The 26,351-nt window shown below is 37.5% G+C and overlaps 1 protein-coding gene across 1 annotated transcript in view; it reads left to right on the forward strand.

Moving 5' to 3' along the window:
• Positions 1 to 26,351, forward strand: part of LOC100116079 (regucalcin) — a 405,396-nt gene that overhangs the window by 155,776 nt on the left and 223,269 nt on the right. Inside the window, exon 2 of the mRNA XM_031925976.2 lies at positions 15,971 to 16,164. The gene's annotated coding sequence lies outside the window, so the exon portion shown is untranslated. The remainder of the gene's footprint in view (positions 1 to 15,970; positions 16,165 to 26,351) is intronic.

Below are 26,351 nucleotides of genomic sequence, written 5' to 3' on the forward strand. Positions count from 1 at the left end.
CTCACGTACAAGAAAGACAATCTGGTTCATTTTATATTATCTCAAAAGATTGTGAAAATACGTCTCCTATAACAAGATTGCTCACTGAAATTGGAGCAATAGATTTAGCAAACATGAAAAACAAAAAACAAAAAATGGGACAAGGCATGGTGATTCCTTACAAGAACCACAACGTTTTCTCCATAGTTGTAAAAGACAAATATTTCAATAGAATCAGCAGAGAATTCTTGAACGAAGGACTCGAAAATTTGAAGAAAATATTAATGAATAAGAAAACGTTGAGTTTTAGAATATCTAGAAGGGGAGACTTAACAGATGAATTAGAACCAGGACTGATAACGGAATTACTGATGAAACATTTCAATTTCTCCACAATTGAAGTAACGATCTGCTATGGAAAAGTAGAATTGCCCGCAGAAAGGGAAAGAAAACAAATAATAGCAAATTTGCATGACAGCTTAACAGGTGGATATAAAGGCATTAATCAGACGTATCAGAAGATTCGAGAAAGATACTACTGGCCTGGAATGAGGAATGGCATCCAGAACTACATTCGAAAATGTACAAGCTGTCAGGAAAAGAAAATAGAAAGGTTTAAGCCAAGAGAACCTATGCTCATTACAGAACTCCAATAGAAGCCTTCGATAAAGTATCTATTGACACGCTAGGGAAACTTAGAATGACCCCTGGCGGAAATTGCCACTTGTTAACTATGCAATGCAATTTAACAAAGTATTTAATTGCTTTACCCATTAAAAATTTTAATGCTAGCACTATAGCTGACGCTTTAGCAAAACACTTGATTTGTCAATTTGGAGCACCTAGAGCCATTCTGTCTGATAGAGGAACCAATTTCCTTTCCAATATAGTAGAATCAATGTTGAAATTATTTAAAATTAATCACCTCTATACTTCCGGTCATCGACCCCAAACGAATGGTTCTCTAGAAAGAAGCCACGCGCCATTAATAGAATTCATACGTATATATTCGGAAAAATACGATGACTGGGACCGTTTAGCACCCTTTGCCACTTTTACATATAACACTAGCATACACGCAGCGACCAATTTCACACCATTTGAGTTAGTTTATGGGCGTGTTGCGCGTTTTTCATTAAAAATCCCTTCGGAAAATAAACTAAGAACCTATAACGTTTAGATGCCAGATCTAGTTTTGAGACTAGAAGAAATGAAATTATTGGCAGGCAAAAATCAAATCAATAATAAAATAAAGTTAAAAGAAAGATATTATAAGAAAATTAGGAAATTTAAAGGAAAGGTGGGAGGATACGCGAGATTAATAAATGAACCCAGAACCTCTAAATTCGATGCCTACAGAAAGAAACCCCTAAAAATAATAGAATTCGTGATTAGGAAGAATGAAGAATGTTATTTTGAAATATCCCAATGCGAAGCGAATTCGGAAATATGTAGACAAAACTAAAACACGTGGATGATGAGTCCCACAAAAGTGAATGCACCGAATTGTCTAGTTAAAGTGATTAATTTTTCAGGAGGAAAACCTTAATCGGAATTATCGTTGTTATGATAATAAGTTTCGTCTTAAGGTCAACTTCGAATAGCTAAATTCCCTAAAAATCAAAAGAAATGGACACGTACAACGCTGCGTACAATTCCTGCATTACCGTCATCGAGGAAAGGAAGTGTAGACACGCACTGGGCATTGATCTCTTGCAGCTGAAGCAAGAAACGCTCAACAATTTACAGAAAGAGATAAACGATACTATCGCAAGCCTAGAAAACATAGACTATCCAGTGACAAAAGATTCAAAAACAATCAGGAGCAAAAGATTAGTGCCTAGTACCAAAAGTCTTTTCGGACTAGTGATCAATGATGACGTGTAGAACATCAACAGAAATATAGACACACTTTTTCAAGACCAAACAAAAGTAGTGCACTTATTGGAGCATTACTCACACATAATATCAGCCCAATTCGAAGAAGTCTACAATATGACTCAGAATCATCAGAAAGTCCTAGAAGGATTTGAGAAAGCATTAACAAAAACAATCACACGAGTACTTAAAGAAAATGATGAACTACGACATCTAGTAGAAATCATGATCCATGTAAAACGAGTAGAGCCAGCCCTGGAACATGTGATCAAAAGCTATGAAAAGATTTTATCTATCTTACGAAAATTAAAACAAGGTATAATCCATCCAGAATTACTACAATACAACATCCTACAACAAATAAATTTCGACATAAGAAGAGTCACAGGAGAATTAGACTTTCCCGTGCCAGCAGAACACATGGGGAGTGAACAAATAGAAAAGGTGTCGAAAGTACATGCTATACATCAGGACGGAAGAACCCTAGCAGTGCTGCACCTACTATTAGTAGACAGAACTCGGTATCAACTATACAAGATGCATCCCATAGCTATACCACAAATAAGCAAGAATGAGACGAAAATTCTTGCGTTCATAAAACCCTCACACGTTTACATAGCAGTAAGCAACGATCACAGCAAATACCTAAAGTTCAACGAAGAAGGAAAATGCAAATGCATAGAAACACATTACGCGCACATTTGCCCCACTTTAGGACCTTTCCGGCACGTACCACAAGCCGAAGATTGTGAAATAACATTGTTACTCAAACCAACAAAGCAGGCAATAAAATCGTGTGATATTCGATATCAAACAAATGCACACACACAATGGAATTATTTAGAGAACGACAAATCTTGGTTATTCTCAACACCACATCAAGAAACGTTAACCAACACTTGCAACAACGAAGTGGAAAAGTAAGTTTCCCTTAAAAAAACAGGAATCATCCGCATAGCTCCAACATGCATCGGGAGAACAAGAGATGCAGTGATCACTAGGGAAATAACCAGAACCACGCAATTCACATATGTGTACAGACCTGAATTAAACTTGAAAATACAGGACCTTTACCCGTTAATGGACAAAGAAGAAAATTATTTAGAAGCAAAAGACCTTCAGTCAATTGCAATAATGGGAATAAACGTAGGAATATATCAAGCGCGACCCTTACGTGATGTAATGACTCAATTAAAAGAAATAGGGGAACATAAAAGAAGGGATTACACTACCAATACGTTAATATATAGTGGTTTGACCTTCCAGTTAATTGTAATAATCATAATTCTGGTAATAATAATCAGAACAAAATGTTTTACAAAATTTCTATGTTGGAAAACTAAAATACATAATCGCACATTACTGGCTCTAAAGCCATCCCGCCGCAGAAAGCAATGACTCTGGACACTGACAATTTTCAATTCAATATAACACCAGCACGCGAAAAAAATGTTACAAAGCAAATTCAAAATAAAAAAAAATAGAGTCGTAGAGACAAATTTCGAACTACCCAAGCAAGAGGCAGAAATTCATTAAACTCTTAGAAACAAATTTCTTTTTTTTATATACATGAAATCAATTAATTTTTTCATCTTTGCAAATTACTATGAAATTGATCCCAGAACACGTATAATTTTACAGCGGAGAACACGACGAGTAGATAAAAGAAGGGGATATCCATATTCTGTATCAACGACATATCAGTTTCGACCATCATAAGAGAATTTGAAAGAGTAGGAATCCCGAATGTAATATACATAGAGAGACATCGCTATGAACCAGAAAGCATGAAAATAACCTTGGCTTTTGTCACAGAAAGAGATAAATAAGACAGGCCCGTGATCTAAGAGCAAGCCTAATAAAACAATAAAAATTTAAGAGACAGAACAGGAGTGTAAATCCATATTCCAGTTCTAGCCGTGAAAAAGGTGGACCAAGGAACGATTTATTGGAAATAACACCCAAGAGATCATAGTATGTAAAGTCAGAAGTACACGTGGTGAAAAATCAAACGCCAGATAAGGATGCCGAAAAAGCAAAAGAATAAAGTGACCCGATCTACAAGACCACCTATGCTAAGCCTAGGAAGACATCGAAGCAAATCTTAAGAAACGTAGAGGCTAAGTTCCACGAAAAGTGCAAAAGAATGGTTAAACCAGAACTGTATTATATGCACGAGATGGCATGCAAGAAGCAGATGGCATGGACTAAGGAAGAAGACGAAGAAATAATTGAGGACAAGAAACCTGTCAAAACACCGACCGTGGAGGAAGTAAAGAGAACACTAGCCTACCAAGAACGCCTAGAAAAAAACAAAGAGGCATACAACAAAGAAATTAATATCGAAGATAGCGCCGATAAAAATAAAAAAGCCAACGATGAACCCACAATGGAGGAGGAAATAATATTACTCAAAGAAGGCGAGACATCATGCGAAAGCGATCAAATGAGCGTCGATTAGGACCCTTAAAACACAAAAGTAACAACAAAAGTAATGATAGGACTCGTAAATCAAAATAAGTAAATCATAAAATGCATTTAAGCAATAATAATGCGGCGTTGCCAGGCCCATATGGCCGAAGCAATGAGCCAGGCTAAGAAAACTGCAACGCTGGAGCAAGGGAGGATAACGGGACCACACGTGGGAGGTAGCACAAAGCTTGCTCCTTCTCCCTCTCGGACTTCACCGTCGCTTAGAGCTCCATTTTGACTCAAGAGTGCCGATAGACTAGCTTTATTTGAAATTTAAGTATTCTTTCTTTGTGTAGTTGATGCTCTTTTCAAGTTATTTCACCGCAACTTATATCATTGTGTTTTTTTTTCAATTAACCTTTGTACTACACATGATATTTTAATCAAAAAAAAAATACACACACACACACACACACACACATATATATATATATATATATATAAAGAAATTGAATCACGAGATTCGGCCAGATTTTAATTGACACCTCTCAGTACGCCGATCTCTCTAAGGCTCTCAACAAGAATCCCGATCCAGTGTTTCTAGGAGGAAAAAGGTATATATATAAAAGAAAATTCGACGTTGTGCGCCAAATAAGTAGGCTGTGTCGTATAGACACATGAGTTTCAAACAAACCCAAAAATCACCTAACAGCAAGATCCCAATATAGCTATAAATAATTTAATAGATAAGATTAAGCTATGTGTAAAACAAGATAAATCGAAAAAAGTAATAATAAACAGCAGGGTAGGAAGAATTGGATTACTGATGGAATAATTACATCATGTAAAACCAAAGAACTTTCATATAACTTATGGAAGATGGATATTTTAAATGATCAACTCAAACTGGATTACAAAAACTATGCTCAAATGTTAGATAAAGTTATCAAAGATGCTAAAACTTAATATGATGCACAGCTAGTTCAAAATAATGTAAACAATTCTAAAAAACTTGGGGTATCATAAACAACAAAATGGGAAAGCAGAAAAACAGTAATACTATAAGTTATATAAAGGTTAATGATAATAAAATTACTGATAAAGTAGAGATAGCTAAGAGAATGAACGAACTTTTTGTGATATTGGCCGCAAATTGTCTGATGATATAGTGAAACCAAAAAATGTCGAATTTCAAAAACCAGATACAAATCCAAATTCAATATTTCTTAAACCTACATGTACGAGTGAGGTAATAAATATAATCAACAATCTAAAGCTAAAAAGCGGTGGTGTTGATAAAATAAATAGTAAGATCTTAAAAATTCTTGGATTTTGTATCTCGGTACCATTAACACATATTTTCAATATGCGAAAATTTTTGAAACAATAATATATAATAGGTTGTATGAATTTGTCCATTAAAATAATATTTTATCCAATCATCAATTTAGATTTAGGAAAAATATTAGCTCAAAGGATGCGTTAACTTATATTACTGAAGTATTGTATAATAATTTGGATAGGAATATACCAACAATTGTAACTTTTCTTGATCTGTCCAAGGCTTTCGATACGGTCGATCATTAATTACTACTCAAGAAACTTTACTGTAAAGGCATTAGAGGTCAGACTTTGGATCTTCTTTCAAGCTATCTTAATAATAGATACCAGACAGTCAAAATCGAAGATAGTAGAAGTGATTTTTTGTTAATAAACACAGGTGTCCCCTAGGGTACTATCCTGGAGCCACTACTATTTATATTATATATTAATGATATCTTGAAGGAGATACTTCTGGACTCTATTCTGTCTTATGCTGATGATACTACCATAATAGCTACTGGAGATACTTGGTTAGAGGCGCAAAGTACAATGAATAAATTTATATTGGACATTGATAACTGGCTGGCTGTGAATAAATTAACGCTAAATGTAGATAAAACAGTCTGCATGACATTCGAAAGCTATTGTGATAGTGTACCGGCTGACATAGAAGTAAAAATCCAGGATAGGACTAGAGTGAAGAGCTGTAAATACTTTGGAATTGTTTTTGACTATAACTTGAGGTGGGATAAGCATATTCAATTTATAATTAAAATAAAACGAAGTACTTAGTCATTTTTTATAAGCTATCAAAAATTATGTCGACAGTAACACTACGAATGATATATTATGCTTTTTTCCATAGCTCGATAAGCTATGGAATCTTAGCATGGGGTGGAGTGTATAAAAATAATCGAGATCTGGTGCAAAAATTACAAAGTAAAATATTTAAGATAATTAATAAGACCAGTTTCAACGTACATGACGTCCCTCTAAACCTAGAACAACTCTTTATCTTCGAGGAAATAAGGCTACATTATAACGACCTCAAAACAGTACTTGAGTTCTACAAGTGTTACTAGAAAAAAGAGTTTAATTATACCTAAAAGTCTGTGACAAAAAAAGTATTAACAAAGCAATCATTACATATAATGTGATACCAAATAGTCTAAAAGTAGTAGATATAAAAAAAATATCGGATAAGAACTTAATCAAGAAGTGGATTATAATGAATTGTTGACTATTCATATGCTATAATTTAACATATGAATTACTTAAAGGAATTTTGTTAATATTGCGTGCGAAATAAAATATAAGCAATTATTTGTGAAACGCTCAATAATAGGCATGCGATTGATACTTTTAGTGTGTCCTACCGAGCTTAGGGACCGACGCGCAAGGCTACCACGTTAACAAGAGGATCGTTAGGTGACGACCAGGAACTCGTCTCGGCTGCTCAGCATCTCTGTCTTAACGGACCGCGGAGAGTGGCGGAGTCATTCTATGCTCGGCTTTTTTATGAATGGAGGCAAGGGTTCTAGCATCCATAATAATGACACTCTAATAATTTATGCTAAGAGTACCTTCGGGCTTCATCTGCCCTCAGAACGTTTATTCACTCGAAATAACAATGTGCACTACGTGCAATCGTATGGGCGTGTGTTGTGCGTCGAGACGACCATCGAGATCGGGCGCGACAATCGGGCTTTGCGCTTGGCCCTACGCTAAGCTACATACTCACTCGTGCTTTTCTGCACGTGGTGTGCCATGCGCCAAATTAACCGAGAGATAGAGATAGATGGACTATTCGCCGACACAGGATAGACTCACGGGTTTGCCGATGAACGTCGCGTTGCCGCTGCTGGACGGGCTGGTTGCTCTGGGTTTCACCTCGTCAGCGCCGTTTGGTCGACGGCCCACTGAACTTCTCCTCGTGGCGTTGGCGGGAGCTGCAGGCACTGGGTTGCCTTAGCCTGGGCGCGATGTCATGGACCTCGGCCTGATGATCTGGTCTAGAGCCGCGCCCTTAGAGATGAGCGGCTCCGACGGCTGGCCGGCTTTCGTTGCTCCTGGCCACGTGTGGTCGCTACCAGAGTCGGGAGTCGAGAGAGCGAGTCGCGCTTCTCTCTGCTGATCCATAGTCCTTCTTCGATCGATTCGGGGCCCTTCGGATTGCTTCGTACGAATCCGGCTGTGCTATCTCGTTCTCTCTTGTTGCGTATTTATTAGTCAGCGTCAGCTATTGTCACGCTGCTTTCCTTTTTCCACCCTCTCTTTCTCCTATTCTACTTCTATGTTTCGCGTGCGGCTCCTGCCGCCTTGATAGTCGTCGCAATGTGTGTTTGTATGTGTGTGTGCGCGCCTCGCGCGCGTGTATGTGCTGGGCTTATGCCGAGCTGTTGTGAGGGGATTAGCACTGTTACAACATATAGAGTAAGAAGGAACGTTTTTCTAGTTTTAAGTATTTTTTAATTTGCATTTTCTTATGTGATGCCAGTGCTTGCGAACAGGTAACATTGTTAACCTCTGCAACGTACTGAGTGACTATATAAACTAGTTATACTCTGTATATTTCTGGAATAAATAAATAAATAAATAATAAGTTATGGAATCATAGCTTAAGGAGTCGTATATAGAAATTACCTAGATATTCTACAGAACTTCAAGTTCAAATTCAAGATAATCCCCTAAATATTGAACAATTATTCTGTTTTGAAGCATTGAGACTACACTATGATGACCTAAAAACACAACTTCTTACATCGGATAGCGTAACTAGGAACAAAAGTATTATTATACCCAAAAACAAGAAAAGAATTAGCGATAAGAATAGTTTTAGAAAAGCCATAGTAATTTTCAATGCTCTACCAAATAATTTAAAAACTGTAAATATAGAGAAATATGTACAAATAAAAATGATTAAAGACTAGATAAAACTCAATTGTTAGTAGTTAGATTAAGGTGCTGTATATATAATATTTCGGGTATTAGTTGTACGATTAATACTCTGTAAATTTTACTGGTCTACTAAATAAATAAATAATTATATAAATAAATAAAATAAATATATAATTACTTTACTTGGAAGATTTAAACTTACATAATAAATAATTCAACAATATTTAATCTCTAAAAAAAATTAACTTTTAAAAAAGTAAAAGGTTAGGCGAGTTTGATATATTCAGCAACGAAATTACGGATACAAAAGAAATGAGATCAACCAAACAAAGTCAAGTTTATTATATTTAATCGTAATGAAGCGAGGAACAACTCAAGATAATTACTACGTATCTTGCCATGCCCGTTTCATTGTACTTATGGTCTCTCTCTCTCTCTTCTCTCTCTCTCTCTTACGTGGAAAGAGCACGTTACACAAACTTGTAAACGTGCTCACTCTTTAATGTATCGGCTATATTTCTTTCGGAAGAGCACTAGCCTCAGGTTGCGCTAACATTTGGTGCAAGCACTCCTATTTCCCCTCATCGACTACTGCTCACTTGTTTACTGCGACCTGACTCAAGAGCTTGACTTAAAACTGCAGAGGCTTGTCAATACGGGAATCCGATACATCTATGGTGTAAAGAGGGACGAGCACATCTCCCCTTACAGGCGTGAGTTGCAATGGCTCACCACCGCCGGACGTAGGAAGTACTTCATGGCCTGTTTTCTTAGAAAAATTTTCAACACCTCAATACCAGCTTATCTACTAGCCTATTTTGACTTCCACGTCGCACTCAGGCCTGTCAGGGGCGAGGTGACTCCACTGGACATCCCGTCCTTCAAGACGGAGACGCTGAGGAATTCATTTTTCATCAGCGCCTCCTACCTCTGGAACAGCCTTCCATCTCAACTTCGCGACACACTATCCATATCACACTTCAAACAAGCAGCTAAAAATTATTTCTTTAATTTGGAAAACACATAAACATCGCACAAACATACATACATTCTCTTTCATCTCATGTCATCTCTCAACATCACACACACCTTATACTATATACCCTTACACAAATTTTATTTATTCCTTTATCATAATACACTATATTTGTTATATGTACAACAAAATGTACAAAAATAAAGAGCAATTAATCTAATCTAATCTCTCTCTCTCTCTCTCTCTCTCTCTCTCTCTCTCTCTCTCTCTCTCTCTCTCTCTCACGTGAGTACAACAGTCCTGTTCCGCTTTGCTCATTTTTCATAGCACTCTTACTGTCGCACCCTGCCTTCGGGCCTATTGTTTTGTAGATCGTTGCATGCGCTTTTCTGCAACCTTCAACGCGAGATAATAATCACTGGAGGTTGCAACTTCTTTCAACGCTACTTTTCTGCTTAAACATCTGTGTTATCTGTTGTTATCTGTCTGTCGCTGTAACCTAACCTGCAAACTCGCACGGCTTTCTCTTCGCTGCACGGCGTCTATTTTTTCCTCAAAGTAAACCACGTGGAACCACCTGTTGAATAGACAGGTGATCAAATCGCAGGTCGGTCAAATCTCACCTCTCTCTCGATTAGCACTCCATCTGGCTTCGAAAGTACCAAGTCTCTGGCTCAGTCGATAACTTGCCTACTGTCACTATCCTGCAACTATTTCAACGTTATCGACTGCCAGTAAGTTGTCGACAGAGACTCAATAACACCTAAAATGAGCGGAATTGGTGGAAAGAACGTCGAACTGCCCGTCACGTGTGCACACTGCAATAAAACAGCTAGGGGATAAATGAAGACCTGCGAGTTGTGTAATCAGCAGTTCCACACTATATGCGTCACCTTTAGGTCCATAATGGTAAGGGATGCTGCCACACTTGCCTGTGCTGCTTGCGCGGTCGAGTATAACACCGTCACGCCCAAAACCACGCAGACTAGGGCGAAATCAGCGACAGCGGCAGCAGCGGCGGCAAATACATCTGCCAAGGGCACGCCTGCAACGGGTGCGCCGAAGAAAAACAAATCGCCACACGCTTCTCTGGCTAGCTCCAGGAATCAATCGCCAGCAATAATACAGGCGACGTCCATAGAGACGTCCCTTAAGGACATTTTCGCGGCGCTGGATGATATTCGAAAGATTCAGAGTGAGGCCCTTCAGGCGCAAAACACCGTATCTGAATGGGTCTCACGAATTGACAAAAGGCTTGGCCCCCTTGAAAACCGCCTCAAAGCCCTTGACGACTTGCCTGCACTCAAGACTCGACTAAACAATGTTGAGTCCACCATCTCTGAGCTGCAGGCACAATATTTAGAGCTGTCGTCAAGGAGCCCCACAGAGCAGCAGAACATCAGCACTGCTCCTGCCTCTGAAGAGATCAACAACCTCCGCAGCGAGCTGGCTGAAGTTAAGAGGAGGCAGGAGCGCTCGGCGAATAATGTGGTGGTGATCTCTGGCCTGGCCTATACCCAGGAGACATCACTGCAACTCCTGGCTTACACCGTCCTGGCTGCACTGGATCCCACGGCCCTTAGGCGGGATGTGGCAACCGTCAGGATCATGGGGAGACTTGACGCAACCAACATCAATGTACAAGGTGACAGCAGATTAGCACCTCTAGCTGTCACTCTCTCTTACAGTGTGCTGGCCCGCTCCATCATCGTGGCGAAAGCCAGGAAACGCAAACTCCACACTAGCTAACTGGAGGAAGCGAGAGCTCTCCACCCAAACCACCAGGGACTTATCAACATAAACGAGCTGCTTCCTCCAGACATTCACAAGCTGCGTATAAAGGCTAGGCTGGAGGCAAAGAAGAGGGGGGATGCCGCTTTTTCGTGAGGGACGGGAGAGTCTACATCCGTTCTGGCGAGGACAGCGAACGGGCCACCATCATCGCTACAGACGCTGATCTTGAGGCTTTTTTAGCCCGTATGCCGCCAACAGCCAGCAATGATACCACACACTAACACACACACACATATCATTCCACCAAAACCACCATCTAAATCATCCAACTCATCCACATCTGCCTCTAAAACGTCTCTGTCCGAGGGTCTAAGGGTCTGTCATTTCAATGCGAGTTCCCTTACGGGTCACATTGAGATGATCAGGCTCTTCTTGTCCATTCGTTACCCCTTTCACGTAATAGCTGTAACTGAGACCTGGCTAAATGACAAGATATCATCCACCCCTTCCCTGGATGGTTACACTTTGCACAGACGGGACAGAAACAGGAACGGTGGAGGTGTGGCCCTCTACATTCATCTTTCATTGACGGCTAGCGTTATCTCGTTATCTGACGGCGAATGGTCAGGCAAGCCAGGTAAGCCGGAGTATCTTTTTTGTGAAATCACAGCTAAGGGAGTATCGCCCATCTTCGTGGGGGTTGTGTATCGCCCTCCTCACTCACCCTTTATCCAGGGATCTAATTTCATTGAACAACTAACAACACTTATGCACAACTACTCCACGAAGGTCATCATGGGTGACTTTAATGCCGATCAGCTTTCTTCATCTGAAGACGCCAATTTCATCAGGGCCTTCATTGATGAGAACTCCCTCACTTCTGTGCCATATGGTGCAACCCATCACAGGACTCTGACACCTGGCTTGACCTATACTTAATTGATGAGCAGGATCGCCTGCTCTCATACTGGAAGACAGACACTCCTTCACCTGCTCAGTTCTCTTCAGATGCTCTCAACAAACACTTTAGCTCCATCTCTAACGACCCTCAAGCTCCATCTGTTGAGGAGTATCTGCGAACCCTGGAGAGTCTGGACCTCTTTGAACACTTCATCTTCAGGGCTATCACGGAGTCGGATGTGTCGGCTGCAGTATCACACTTTAACACTCAGGCCAAGGGAAGCGATGGCATCCCACAGGTTGTAATCTCCAAAGCACTGCCAATACTCGCTCCTTTACTTTGTCAAATTTTTAACCTGTCTCTGAGCGAGACACGCTTTCCTTCAGCCTGGAAATCATCGATCGTAAGAGCACTAAACAAAGTTAACTCTCCAACAGCTGTAACTGACTACGGTCCGATCTCTCTACTCTGTTTCCTTTCCAAGGCGCTAGAGTGGATGGTGCACAAGCAAATCTCTGAATATCTTGAAACAAGACTTTACCTTGACAATTTCCAAACTGGCTTTCGCACTGGCCACTGTACACAGTCTGGCTTAATCAAGCTGACTGACGATGTCAGGCTTGGGATAGACAGGAAGAGGGTCAGTCTGCTACTTCTATTTGATTTTAGCAAGACGTTTGATACTGTTTATCACGTCAAGCTACTCGGAAAGCTATCCTCTTTCGGCTTTTCCAAGCAGGTTATCTGCTGGCTTGCATCTTACCTCACGGGAAGAGAACAGACCGTCATTGGTGACAACAACGAGCTCTCAACTTTTCTACCATTAAACACCGGTGTTCCACAGGGGTCAGTTTAGGCCCCCTGTTGTTCGCGTTGTACATCAATGATATTGGTTTTTGCCTAGATTCAGATGTGCCCCATCTAATCTATGTGGATGACCTGCAGATCTACAGCCAATGCCACCTCAAGGAGCTTGATTTCTGCTCTGTCAGGATGAGTGCTAACGCCGAGAGGATAATGGGCTGGGCTGCATCAAATAGTCTTAAACTTAATGTCCTTAAGACTAAAGCAATCTCCTGGGCTCCCCCTACTATATAAATGCTCTACCTTTTACACCTAGACACTAAAAACTACTGGGCAAACTATCTTGATGTCGTCATCGGCCACCCTGTACATCTAGACACCTTCTTCAAATGATTTTTAGCACACAGCGTTCCAAGCTACGTCGAAATTAGCACCTGTCACTTCCAAGTTGTTGAGCTACTTAACGTCAGGTTCCTCTTAAAACGTCTCGAGGTATTGTAACTCAGTGACCTTAAAGTAAGTGGTCACATCTATGACCATAGATGTGAACCTCTCTTTAAACTTTATTTAGAGAAGCGAAAATTTCCTTTCTCCTCAACCACGCCGATCCTCCGAGATCCAGCTCAAAGGACCAAAATATTTCCGCGTTAGCGTCATTTAAAGTTATAAATTACACGAAACGTTAAGCGAGATATCTGCTAGTAAATATTTAATTTTGGTGTTTTGGATCGCGAAGATTTCTTGCGTGAATAGGAGATGGTGAAAGTGGAACAGAACCAGGGTAAATTAAGAACTCACTTTCATTTAATTTTAATTGTTCACACGGTAATTGAGTTAATTACATATCGTTTAACGCTTGTGTAAGGTGTGTGATTTTACCTTACTGAAAAAAATCACGTGATTACCACGTGAAAATCACGAAAAAAATCACGTGAGATTTCTGACTGATTCCTCACGTGATTATCACGTAATATTCGGGTAAATATCACATGATAAACATTTGAAGATAACGTGATGATCGGGTGAATATCACGTGATTTATAATCAAATTTAAAAATATTAAAAATGTTAAAATAATATTTATAAATTATGAAAATGAATTAAATTAGCAATTAAATTAACAATAAATAAAGACCTAATTTACAAAGAGAAAATTTTCTCTGATCGAGATTTGAACCCAGAACCTTAGCGTGGAAAGTCATTGCTTTACTATCTGAGCTATTTACTTTCTTTGACTGTTAATGTATAATAGCTATTCACATATATTGAGATATAATTTTTTTTTAAGTTACTAGTAAAAAATTCTCCTAAGTTATTGTTATTAAAATAATAGTTAATTGTAACATTAATTAATTTTCTAACCTAACTTTTTGAATTTTTTAACTATTTAATAAACATGACTATAGGTTAGAAAATTAATTAATTTTACAATTAGCTATTATTTTAACAACGATAACTTAAGAAAATCAATATTAAAATAACCTTAAAACAAATATTATATCTCCAAACATGTGAATAGTTTTTATACATTAATTGTCAAAGAAAGCCAATAGCTAAAATGTAGAGCAATGGATTTCAACGCCAAGGTTCTAGGTTCAAATCTCGATCGGAGAAAAATTTTTCTTTTTTATTTTGATCCTCATTTTATTGCTTATCATCCATTTTCTTAATTTATAAATATTATTTTAACATTTTTAATAATATTCCTGAATTTTAATATAAATCACGATATAGTCACGCGATTATTACGTGATAACCACGTGAGAAATTTGTTAAAAATCTCACGTGATTTTCTTGTGATTTTCTCGTGATTTTCATGTGGTTATCACGTAATTTTTTTCAGTAGGGTAGGATTTCCGAATCATAGTTTCGTTCACTTAATTATACGTGGCAGAATTTTGATTCAGATCGCGGACAATTCGCTCCGTACTGGGCCACGAGCTGGACGGAAGAGCGCCTCTTCAAGCCAAGGGAAAGGATTTTGTTCTACTAGCGTGGGTGTCGAGGAAGAAGTAACGCGTGATATCGACTGATGAAGTCAGTTGTACCCACGCGAGAGAGAGAGAGAGAGAGAGAGAGAGAGAGAGAGAGAGAGAGAGAGAGAGAAAGAGAGAGATGCAGTGTAGGTGACGAACATTATACGAAGACTGCAACCTAGACAACCTTACGATAACCTTCACAGCCAAAAAATTCTAAACTACTAAGCGTCGAAGAAATAAGAGCAGCCACGGCTCATTACTAGTCCCCTTGTATTAAGGGCTTTCGCCAGAGTACCTTGGTCACATTAAATTTCTTACATCAAGAAGAATTAATCTCCCTATGGTATGGAGATGAAAATCTGTTTTGTATTGAAACGATTTTTCTATAATTAGGAGGAATTCGCTTGATTATTTTATATTTATGATTTTGCTTATTTCCTTGAACAGGATGATTCGGATTAGTTTAAGAAGATCCAGGTCAAATAGAGTAGAATCACACAAAGTAGATTTTCATCATAGTGAGATTAATTCTTTTTAGAGTGGAAAATGATTTTCGTAGTATCCTGATTTTTAACACTTGACAATATGAATTCACTACATTCATTAGCGTATAAAAACACAGAATAACTGTTTTAAGCTTAAATCGTCATTAGAATGCTATGATAAAGATTAGTAAGGATGAATTTCTTGTAAAAATATTTTTGTCACTCAGTGACAATGAAAACGCCATTGTTAAAACGATGAGTTTTAACCCAATTTATTTCCACATTTTTACACAGATGTATAAAACTGTTCCACTTATGTAATATTGTTAAGTTTTTATGCAAAAATAAAAATAGCTTAGCCATTTGCACGTTTTAAAATCTAAAAGTTCAATATTCAAGCAAAGTTCTTAGAGATTATATGATAATTTAAGTCTGAGTTCTTAGCTAGAATGTTCCACCTCCATCAATCACAAACTATTTGATATATGATTGAGTAGTTTCGCAGATTGTTTGAATACTACTAATAATTTTTGACATGCTAGATACTCAATACAATAAAATTTTCTTTCTGTTAATCACAATTTTGTGTTTTCTGTTTTAGAATTGGAAAAAATCTTGTTATATTATCGGCTAACGTATCACCCATAACAATCGCACCCATCACTCCGCCATTTCACCTAGGTGAAGGCCCTTATTGGTGTTTTGAGACTCAACAACTTTATTTTGTAGATATTGTTCCAGGAAAAATACACAAATTTGATATTACATCCGGCCGAATATGGTCTTATGCTGTTTGTAAGTATGTTGAAGTAATTTAGATTTTATTGTGATATACATTTAAACATTAAATACAATTCTTTTAGAAAAAGAAACTCGTATTTTTAATTTGAAAACCATGCTATTCGAGTTTTTTATTAAAAAAATTTGGGATCTGTAAATAAATAAAAATAAAAACGAAGACTAATAATTGTAATGATGGGCGAATATTTTTGAATTTATTGAAAGTTTCGAATTCATTTTTATGTCAAAAACATAATGTAGAGAGATAGGGTCTGTTTCCCAATTAACACCGAACAAACTGTACACATAAAAACCCTACAAAAACATATCAATATATTACTTAAGTTTAAATTACCAATCATTCGACTCAATTAAACATAATGATTTTTCGTTTGCCGTATTATAAATAGAATAATATGATTGTAAACTAGCCTTTTTTAAATCGATCTCAGTTGTTTTTTAATCTGTAATTTCACTGTAAACAAAATTATCGACATGCATGATAATACGCAAAAAAACATCAAACGCACCTAACCTTATTACTTTGGTTAAGTTTCTTTTAGATTATATAAACAAGGCAAAATATTGGCTTGTTTATATAATCTAAAAGAAACTTAACCAAAGTAAAAAGGTTGGTTTTGCTAACTGTAGTACAATATCTGTAAAAGGAAACACCATTATAGGAGCACAAAATGTCATTTACATCAAATGTTTCCTCAATAACGACATATTTTCTTAATTCGGTTAATGTTGTAACACAAACAATTCCTGGAGTGTTGATAAACTTTCCAGATGTAAGCGCAACAATACTATTACTTCGTTTCCACATATTGTCGTATGTACTTGCATGATATAGTACATTTTCGTATAAAAACCTGTCATATAAATTTATTTTACAGTCCTCAATGTTTTCTTGAACCACTGCTGGAATGCATCATTTTTCAATTAGATAAATATTTACCGTTTTTTATCTTCCATACAGAATAAAACGGTTTTCATTCGTTGCTTTATGGCCAGTTCTGCTTTTATATTTTTTCATCATATTTGGATACAATTTTCTCCCTTGGACGCTACAATTTTGTGGTGAATATGTATCAATATTGTTGTGACTGAGTCTGAACATTGCGCGATTCAAACGCCAAGAATCGCGCATAGCGACCATTAGCAACGAGATCAACGACGTCGCGGACGTTATTTTTTATAGTCAGTCTGATCATGACAGCTGATGAGTTGAGTCGTGTATGATTAGTATAAAGAGTCTGTGTTTCTTTTTCGTGAATACGTGTTCTTATTTATGTTGACCCGTACCTGGTCATAACAATATATTTAATTGTTTGGAAGCGTAAGTACGATTTACAAATCTATTGCGAAATTGCTTGCGAACTTCGCAGCGTATTTAGTGCCAAATTGTAGAATTCGTAAGTAAATGCTAACCATGCCCAGCGAACGCCAAAGCTTTTACTGACTGTGGGACGTGCAACAAGTAAACACGTATTTCATCAATTCTTTGCCATATAAAGTTTCAGTATTATTGACAAAATGTATGATCACTCTTGAAGATTGTTCATATTCTCCAACTCCAATACTATCACTGTCAAATACATGTATAGCGTAGACAAACTCGGACCAATGTTTATAAAATGTAGATAAAAGAATGTCTTTCAATACGGCACCGAATAATAAAGCAAAAAATTTTTAAATTCAGAATCCTTTGTTTGTTTCAGATTATTTACAGATTAAGGCGATCGTGTTATTTCACATGGTGAAAGCATCTGAGCCAGTCTATCATTAATTATGTTTGATTTTGTCTCGATATACCACGTTTTATTGTAGTTCTTGCGATCAATCCTGTTAGACAAAAAAAGTTTTACTACCTCGAGTAAAACGAAGCACGTGTATTCTGGAGGAAATGATCTAATTATATTAAAAACTGGAATCAGGCTTATCACAAAAACACTCTTTACTCCATGAACAACCGCCTCTTCCTCTCCAGCTTGTATCGCATCTCTGGTATGCTGATTTTCTGTTCTTCTTACACCTTCTCCTACAGTGTACACTGGAGCATAACCCCTACCAACCAGAGTATGTTTACCAGGATGAAGGAAAAATGTGCCGCCACATACACGATTATACTGATGTAGATTTTAAAACGCACATCTTTTAAGCGAATCTACTGGTGCCGAGATCGTACGGAATTTAATTGCAACTGGTTCATCAAAATCAGGTGGCTGACATTTAAAGCCATTATTATTAAGATCTTTCAACTTACCTACAAATGGTTTAAAAAACAAATTTAAATCTAGCTTTTCCGTTGCAGCCCATAAACCAGCTAGCAGGATATTCTCTTTTCTAACACGTGGTCCTAATTCATTAATTGACACTTCGCGGCAACTATTGAAATTTAATGCTCTACGTGGCAAAGACGTGAACTCTTATGGTTCCCACGATAGGTCGTGGTAATTAATGTTTAAAACCACGATTACACTATGACCCTTGTCTTTATCTGATTTTAAATCGATTTTGAAAATTGATTTTTCAAGAGTTAATATTTTGCGGGGCAACCGAATATGGCGGCACGCGGTGAACTTTCGTACTGTTGTGACTTGAGGTTAGTGCGTCGTCTGCTATGTGCAGGTTACGTGATCTCCTTCGGGAAACCGTGCTTGTGTAGGCCTCGACGAATATACGCGCTTAGTCGCTAATGTCAACGTGAAAGCTTGTCATACCCTTCGAGAGATACGCGTTATTAAGTATTGCAAAAACGAGTTCAAAGTTGTATTTTTTTATGCATTCTAATGTAAAATATTTTACTCGATTGCCTATAGCATATGCGTAACTTTGAGTTATTATATCAGATTGGTCTCAAAATATTCATAAAACAATAAGCAATTAAAATGTGAAATAATAAATTTTCAAGTATTTGGCAAAAAATTAGAGAAGTTTTCGCTTAAGTAATTATCCACCGAGTACTTGTTCTATCGACTAAGTCCGCAAAAATTGACTTTGACGCTCCCTCAACAGAAATTTTATACGATTAGCGGATCATGGTGATTGTTGCCAGATGGCGCCGAAAGTGATTATAATTCGGGGATCCTCTCCTCCTTCCATCAAATAAGCCGCCGTATTGGCCAGGGGAATTGTCATTGGTCTCAGAGTTCATAAAAGAATCCGAAGATTTTCACCAGCCTCATGGTGTGCATCCGCTAAGTTGTATCTCGGAACTCGGCCTCGCAGTTTGCTTGTTTAGGCGACCACCTGCAGTAGATCATCAGCTTCTTTACCGCAGTCAGCCTATCTAGGCAACCGCCCTGCAGCGGAACAACATCGACGTGGTCAGCCTGTTTAGGCGACCGCCGTTCAACGCAGTATATTCAGCCCGGCGCATTATCTCCGGAGTTTCGGGACCTGCATCGTCATCTCGTCGGATCATTTAGCGTCCCAGTTATTTTTGCGCGGAATTCTCGAGTGCACTTCGCCAACAGCTCTCGTTTCCAAAAAATCGGCGGCCGTCTTACCATGACGCAATTAGTTCGCTCTTTCAGCGCACGCGTTTTTGTGGCTCAGTGGTACCAACTTCAGCTTCACGCAACAATTCGCAACTAGCTAGTGCGTTCGTTCACGCAAATTCTGTTTTTAAGGTTGGTTACACTGCTTTTCTCATTTCGACTGCTCGCCATCCCACCTTTCTCAATTTTAGAGCATGTTGCGGATGCAGCAGAGTCAAATAAGCCCCCGCGTTAGTTTTATTTTTTGTAAATAAATTTATAGTTTTTAAATTACGAAGCGTTCGACTTAGAGCAAATTTAGGTTAGTTCTAGATTTTTTGTCGCATGACAACATTTTTTTTCTTTCCTCACACATTCAGTTTCTGTACGAGGTATGCATTTTATATTTTTGTTCAATGCCTGCGTGCACACTTGCGTCACGCATTTTGTAAACCTCGTGACAAACATTTAGCTAGCTGCGTTTGGTCCTTTGCCCCTGCGCAGCGTGGCTCAAGGTTCATTTACAATTAGTAGCGTTCATATTGTAAGGTGCCCGCATACACCCACTAGGCAATTTTGTCAGCCTAGAACCAATTTTTTTTCCTGACTTGGATGCCTTTCTGGCTTAAAAGATCAATCCAGTTCTTTTCTGGACTCACAATCCAGAAGGCTGGTTCGTAGGTCTAGAAATAAACTTCAAGATACTCAAAATCAATGATGACAAGCTTAAATTTGCCACTCTTTGGCGTAGCTTGAGCAGAGATGTTGCCCTTAGAATTGATAGTGTTAAGTATAAGTACATTTGTGCTAGTGCACGAGTCAGCGGTGTTCGTGTGAGCGCGTGATGTATGAGTGAGAGAGAGAGTGGAAAGGGAACTCTAGTTCCAGGGCGCTCGCTTGAAAGAGAGTTGTCAGAGACTATATAGAGTCCTCGGTAGTAGCATCACGCTTAATATAATTATTATCTAGTCTTACGTTTTATTATATTAAATTACACTTAATAAATACTTAATAGTGTATTTATTTTCCACCACCTTATCATGGTAGCAGAGCATGGTTGATGAAATTGTAATAAGTAATAAAAGTATCAAGAGAAGTGATTATATTAAAAAAATAAAAAATATCTAGACTAGTGAACATCAAGAAAATACAAAAATGACGAATTACGGTGATTTTAAAATACCAGTATTTGATGGAGAGAATTACCAGATGTGGAAAATAAGAATTACAATGTATTTGAAAATGAAAAAATGTGAAGAAAATATTAAAAAAAAAAAACAGTAAGTGATAAAGAGTCATGGGATGAAGCTGATTTGAAAGCAATTAACTATATATACAGCTCTATTTCGGATAGACAAATGGAGTTTATTTGTAATGAGACAACGGCTTATGGAATTATGAAGAAATTTGATCAGATGTATTTAAGAGAATCTACGGCAATGCAAATAGTGTGCCGAAATAAAGTGGAAAAATTAAGATTGAAAAATTATAGTGATACAGCAACGTTTTTCTTGGATTTTGAAAAATGTGTTAATGATTTGAAAAGTGCTGGTGCTACTTTAACAGAAAAAGAAAAATTGAATTATATCTTAAATACATTGCCGGAGTCGTATAGCTATATAGGCGACTTAATAGATACATTGAAAGATGAAGATCAAACGGCAGAATATGTGAAGAATAAAATTAAAATGGCTGAACTGAAAAGTAATAAAGGCGAAACAACCATTAGAAATTCGAGTGTATTCGCAGTGAATAAAAATCAATGACAATGTTATAAATGTGGAAATTTTGGACATATGATGAAGGACTGTAAAAGTCAAGAACAAACAGAAGGACAAATTTCAAATAGTAGTTGGACTTGGAGGTCAACAAGAGGCTACAGAGGTTCAAGAGGAAGAGGTAGTCATAGAGGAGCAAGGGGAAGAGGTGCTTATAGAGGCGCACATCACTCCCAGGCAGAAGCAAGCAACAATCAAAACACAAGTCGCTGGAACGAGTCAAGCAGAGACGAAAACACAGGCGCATGGATAGCCAAGGTCGAGCGGAATACAGCTACTGCGTATAATAGTAAGGTAAAAGATAAACAGTGTAGCGAAATCGATTGGATTTTAGATAGTGGTAGTACAGACCACATTGTAAATAATGATAGTTACTTCGAGAGTTTTGAAATATTGAAAAGTCCGGTAAATGTATATTTAGGTGATAATAAAACGGTAAAAGCGACAAAGATAGGAAATATTGTAAGTTATTTTGATGCCTTTGGAAAGCAATTTGAAATTAATATGAAAGACGTTTTGTACGTTAAAGATATGAATTTGAATTTAATTAGTTTTAGCAAAATTACTGATAATTGTAGAATTGTTTCGGAGAAAAATTTAGCAAAAATATTTGATAATAATGAAAATTTAATGGCAGTCGCAGAAAAGAAAAACGGACTATATCACATGAAGAGTAAAATTAAAAAAAATAATTTGATAGTAAATTATTCAAATAAAAAGATTAGTAATATGAACTTAAAAGAAAAATGGCATAGATTATTAGGTCATGTGAACTTTAAATATTTGAATACCATGTGTAATAAGCAATTATTAAACGGAATACCGAATGAATTAAAAGGCGAATTTTTGAAATGTAAAACGTGTATAGAAAATAAAATGCATAATGTACCGTTTAAAAATAATAGATATCGAGCGAAAGATTTATTAGAGATTGTACATACAGATGTTTGTGGGCCTTTTCAAAATACGGGCTTTAGAGGAGAAAAATATTTTATTACATTTATAGACGATTACAGTAAGATTGCGAGAGTATACCCAATAAAATCTAAAGCAGAAGTGTATGAGTACATTAAATATTATGTAAATGAATGTGAGAATTTAATAGGAAAAAAAGTAAAATATTTAAGATGTGATAATGGAAAGGAATATTTAAATAATGAAGTTTTTAATTATGCAAAAAGTAAGGGTATCGTTATTTCTCCGTGTCCTGTATATATTCATGAATTAAATGGTGTAGCAGAAAGGTTTAATAGATCGATAATGGATATGTCGCGTTGTTTATCAGAAGAAGCACAGATAAGTAAAGTATATTGGCCAGAAATAGTTCAAGCGGCAACTTATTTGAAAAATCGAACGTTGACGAATACTATTGAAGAGAAAACACCATATGAGATATTTTTCAGAAAAAAACCTGATGTTTCACATTTAAAAATTTATGGTAGTAAAGTCTTTGTTAGAAAGCCAGAACAGAAAAGAATTTCAAAATGTGATAAAAAAGCTGAAGAAGGAATTCTAGTCGGGTATAGTGAAAATGGGTACCGTATATTAATAAATAATAAAATTATAGTAGCAAGACACGTGGAAGTTATAGAAGAAAAGGAAAAATGTATCGGTTTAAATAGCGATGAATCTGATGAAGATGAAAATGAGAGTAAGTTTGATAGCGAGGAATCAAATGATGAAGTTTTTGAAAGCCCAATCAAAGATAAAATTAAAATTAATGAACATGAAAATCAGCTAAAAATTCCTAGAAGAGCAGAAAGAGTTAGAAGTAGTCCTGAATATTATGATGAGTATAGAATGAAAAATAAAATTGTTGCGAATTTTTGCAAAACTGATGTTCCTGCTACATTTGAGGAGGTGATTCAAGCGAATGAGAGTAAAAAGTGGATAGAAGCAATGGATAAAGAAATGAATAGTATTAAATTAAATAAAACTTGGGAATTAGTCGATAGTAAAAAAAAGGGCCATTGATGTAAAATGGGTGTATAATAAAAAATCGAATGGTACATATAAAGCTAGATTAGTAGTTAGAGGTTTCCAACAAAGAGATGAAGTAGATGATATATATGCTCCTGTTGCAAAAATGCAAATGCTAAAAATCTTATTAGTTTATTGTTGTAAAGTGGGTTTGCATATAGAACAAATGGACGTTGAGACAGCATTTTTAAATGGAAAAGTAACGTCTGAAGTATATGTTAGTCAACCTAAAGGATATGAAGACGGAACTGATAGAGTGTGTAAATTAATAAAAGCATTATATGGCTTAAAAGAAAGTCCCAGGGCTTGGTATGAATGTCTAGATAAATTTCTAATAAAATTAGGATTTATTAGAAGTAATATTGATTATTGCTTGTATACATTAAAATTAAAAGAAGATACTGTTTATTTGCTTTTATATGTCGATGACTTATTAATTTGCAGTAAAAATAAAGAAATAATAGAAAAAGTAAAGAAAATGCTGTCTGAACGATTTAAAATGAAAAATCTCGGAAAAATACGAGAATATGTAGGGATTACCGTAAAATACGATATGTTATGTAAGGAAATGAAATTATCGCAAAAAGATTATATTATTTCATTAGCTGAAAAATATGGTGTAGAAAATTGTAAAGCGCATAAAACACCAATAGAAGTAAACTTAAAACTCGAGAAATCCGATGATTGTGAAAGAGATATCAAATATAGAAATTTGATTGGTGCTTTGTTATATATAAGTTCGGCTACAAGGCCAGATATAAGTTTTGCAGTAAATTACTTGAGTAGATTTCAAAACTGCTATAATAATACGCATTTTAAATATGCTTTGAGAATTTTAAAATATTTACATGTGTCTCGAGATTTAAGTTTATCTTATAATGGAAATAAAGTTTGTGATATACTTGATTGTTACGTAGATGCCGATTGGGCAGGCGATAATAATGATAGAAAGTCAACAACCGGCTTTGTGATACGATTATTCGGTAACGTTGTGTATTGGAGGTCAAGAAAACAAAAGTCTGTTACAAAAGCGTCAACATTTGCCGAATACGTTGCTTTATCAGAAGCAGTAACTGAAATTAAACTAGTCACAGAGTTATTAAAATGTTTTGATATTAAATATAGAAAACCAGTGAATATATATGAAGATAACACTGGAGCAATTAATATAGCAACGTACGGCAATTTTACTAAAAACTCTAAACACATAGAAGTTCATTATCATTTTGTACATGAGAGCGTAAATGAAGGTAAAATAAATATTGTAAAAGTCGATACAAATGAAAATATTGCTGATATATTTACGAAATCATTAAGTAGAGAAAAGCATGAAAAATTTTGTAAAAAGTTAAATTTGAAATAAATGATAATATTGTAAAATAGCACAAATGTAAGGAGGCGTGTTAAGTATAAGTACATTTGTGCTAGTGCACGAGTCAGCGGTGTTCGTGTGAGCGCGTGATGTATGAGTGAGAGAGAGAGTGGAAAGGGAACTCTAGTTCCAGGGCGCTCGCTTGAAAGAGAGTTGTCAGAGACTATATAGAGTCCTCGGTAGTAGCATCACGCTTAATATAATTATTATCTAGTCTTACGTTTTATTATATTAAATTACACTTAATAAATACTTAATAGTGTATTTATTTTCCACCACCTTATCAGATAGTACTATTAGTACCCTACCCCACGAAGGTAGATACGAGGTGGTCAATCAAGCTCTGCTAAAAGAGTTTTTTGACATTTTCAAACAGCGTCTCGACAAGCTTTTCGGGAGAAGCGCTCTTGGAAGCAAGAAGCCTTCTAAACTTATAAAAGAAATGTATATTTACGCCAGTCGTAACATCGATAAGGACGGTGTGCGCAGTTATTGGAAAAAACTTCTTCCCAAGGTCGTGCAGTTCGCGATTGCATCGCTAACAGTTGTTCCCGACGATAAGCTGTGTGAGCTTGCGGACAGGATTCATCATATTCATAACTCCGTCCCATTTCATAGCGTCAATGTGATAGAGACTGATGGGTCTATCTTTTCAGTTGACTTTCAAGAATTCAGCAAGCGCCTTGCCAGCTGAGAGAAGACTTTGCGTAATTCTCGTAATTCTTCTCGCTCTAAAGCGACAATAAATCTAGAAACTGTATGTAACACGGCAAAATTTCGCCGTGTAGCAACGACGTTCGACGCGGTCAGGGTAGAGCGTCTCAAGGCTACCTGTGTGAATGAGAGAGTGAACGTGTCTAAGTGCGTCGTTTATTTTTTGAGTGAACGACGAGAGAGGAGCAATAGCTGCGACGGACGAAAAAGACAACACACGTCGCCGACTCATGAGTGAAAGATGCGAGGAGATGACCAGCAACGTTGGCGCAGCAGCAGCGACCTTTCACCTCGACAGGGCGTTCAAGTCGGCCCCGCGCACCGTAAGACAGCCGATGCAGGTGGCGGAGCCCTTCGTTGGGTCTACCTACGTGAGCGTCTGATGCAGCAGGACCAGCGTGATGGCAGCTTGCCCGCACGAACGTCAGTTACAAAAACTCAGCGTCTCGCGTTGGTAGTGACAGATGCCGTCCGAGTCAAGGGCCCTGACGACGGGGCATTGGGAGTTATTACGGGTTCCGCAGTCAAGAGTTATCTTGGTTGTATGCGGGTGAATGGCTGTCTGTGTGCTATCTACTTCGACATCGTGTCCGCGGGGCTATCTGCACGCACGCGCGACCGCGCGACTCGGCAACGGTGCGTTAACTGATCGTGTTGCGAGCGAGCGGGCCGTCGGGTCGCGACGCGTTGACTAAGCAGCACGCGCGCGGTACGGTGGCTAGGGAGAGCAGAGTTGCGGCCGCGAGCCGCAAGCGCTCGAGCCGGCACTCGCCTGCCCCGACTGCTCTTGAACGGACGTGCCTCAACTTCAACCTCAACTAGTGTTCCAGCTAGAAGGATTTAAGGTCAGTGAATCGTTTTCCGTTTTTTTCG

The sequence above is a fragment of the Nasonia vitripennis genome, assembly GCF_009193385.2.
Source record: "Nasonia vitripennis strain AsymCx chromosome 1 unlocalized genomic scaffold, Nvit_psr_1.1 chr1_random0002, whole genome shotgun sequence".
Taxonomy (NCBI): Eukaryota; Metazoa; Arthropoda; class Insecta; order Hymenoptera; family Pteromalidae; genus Nasonia; species Nasonia vitripennis.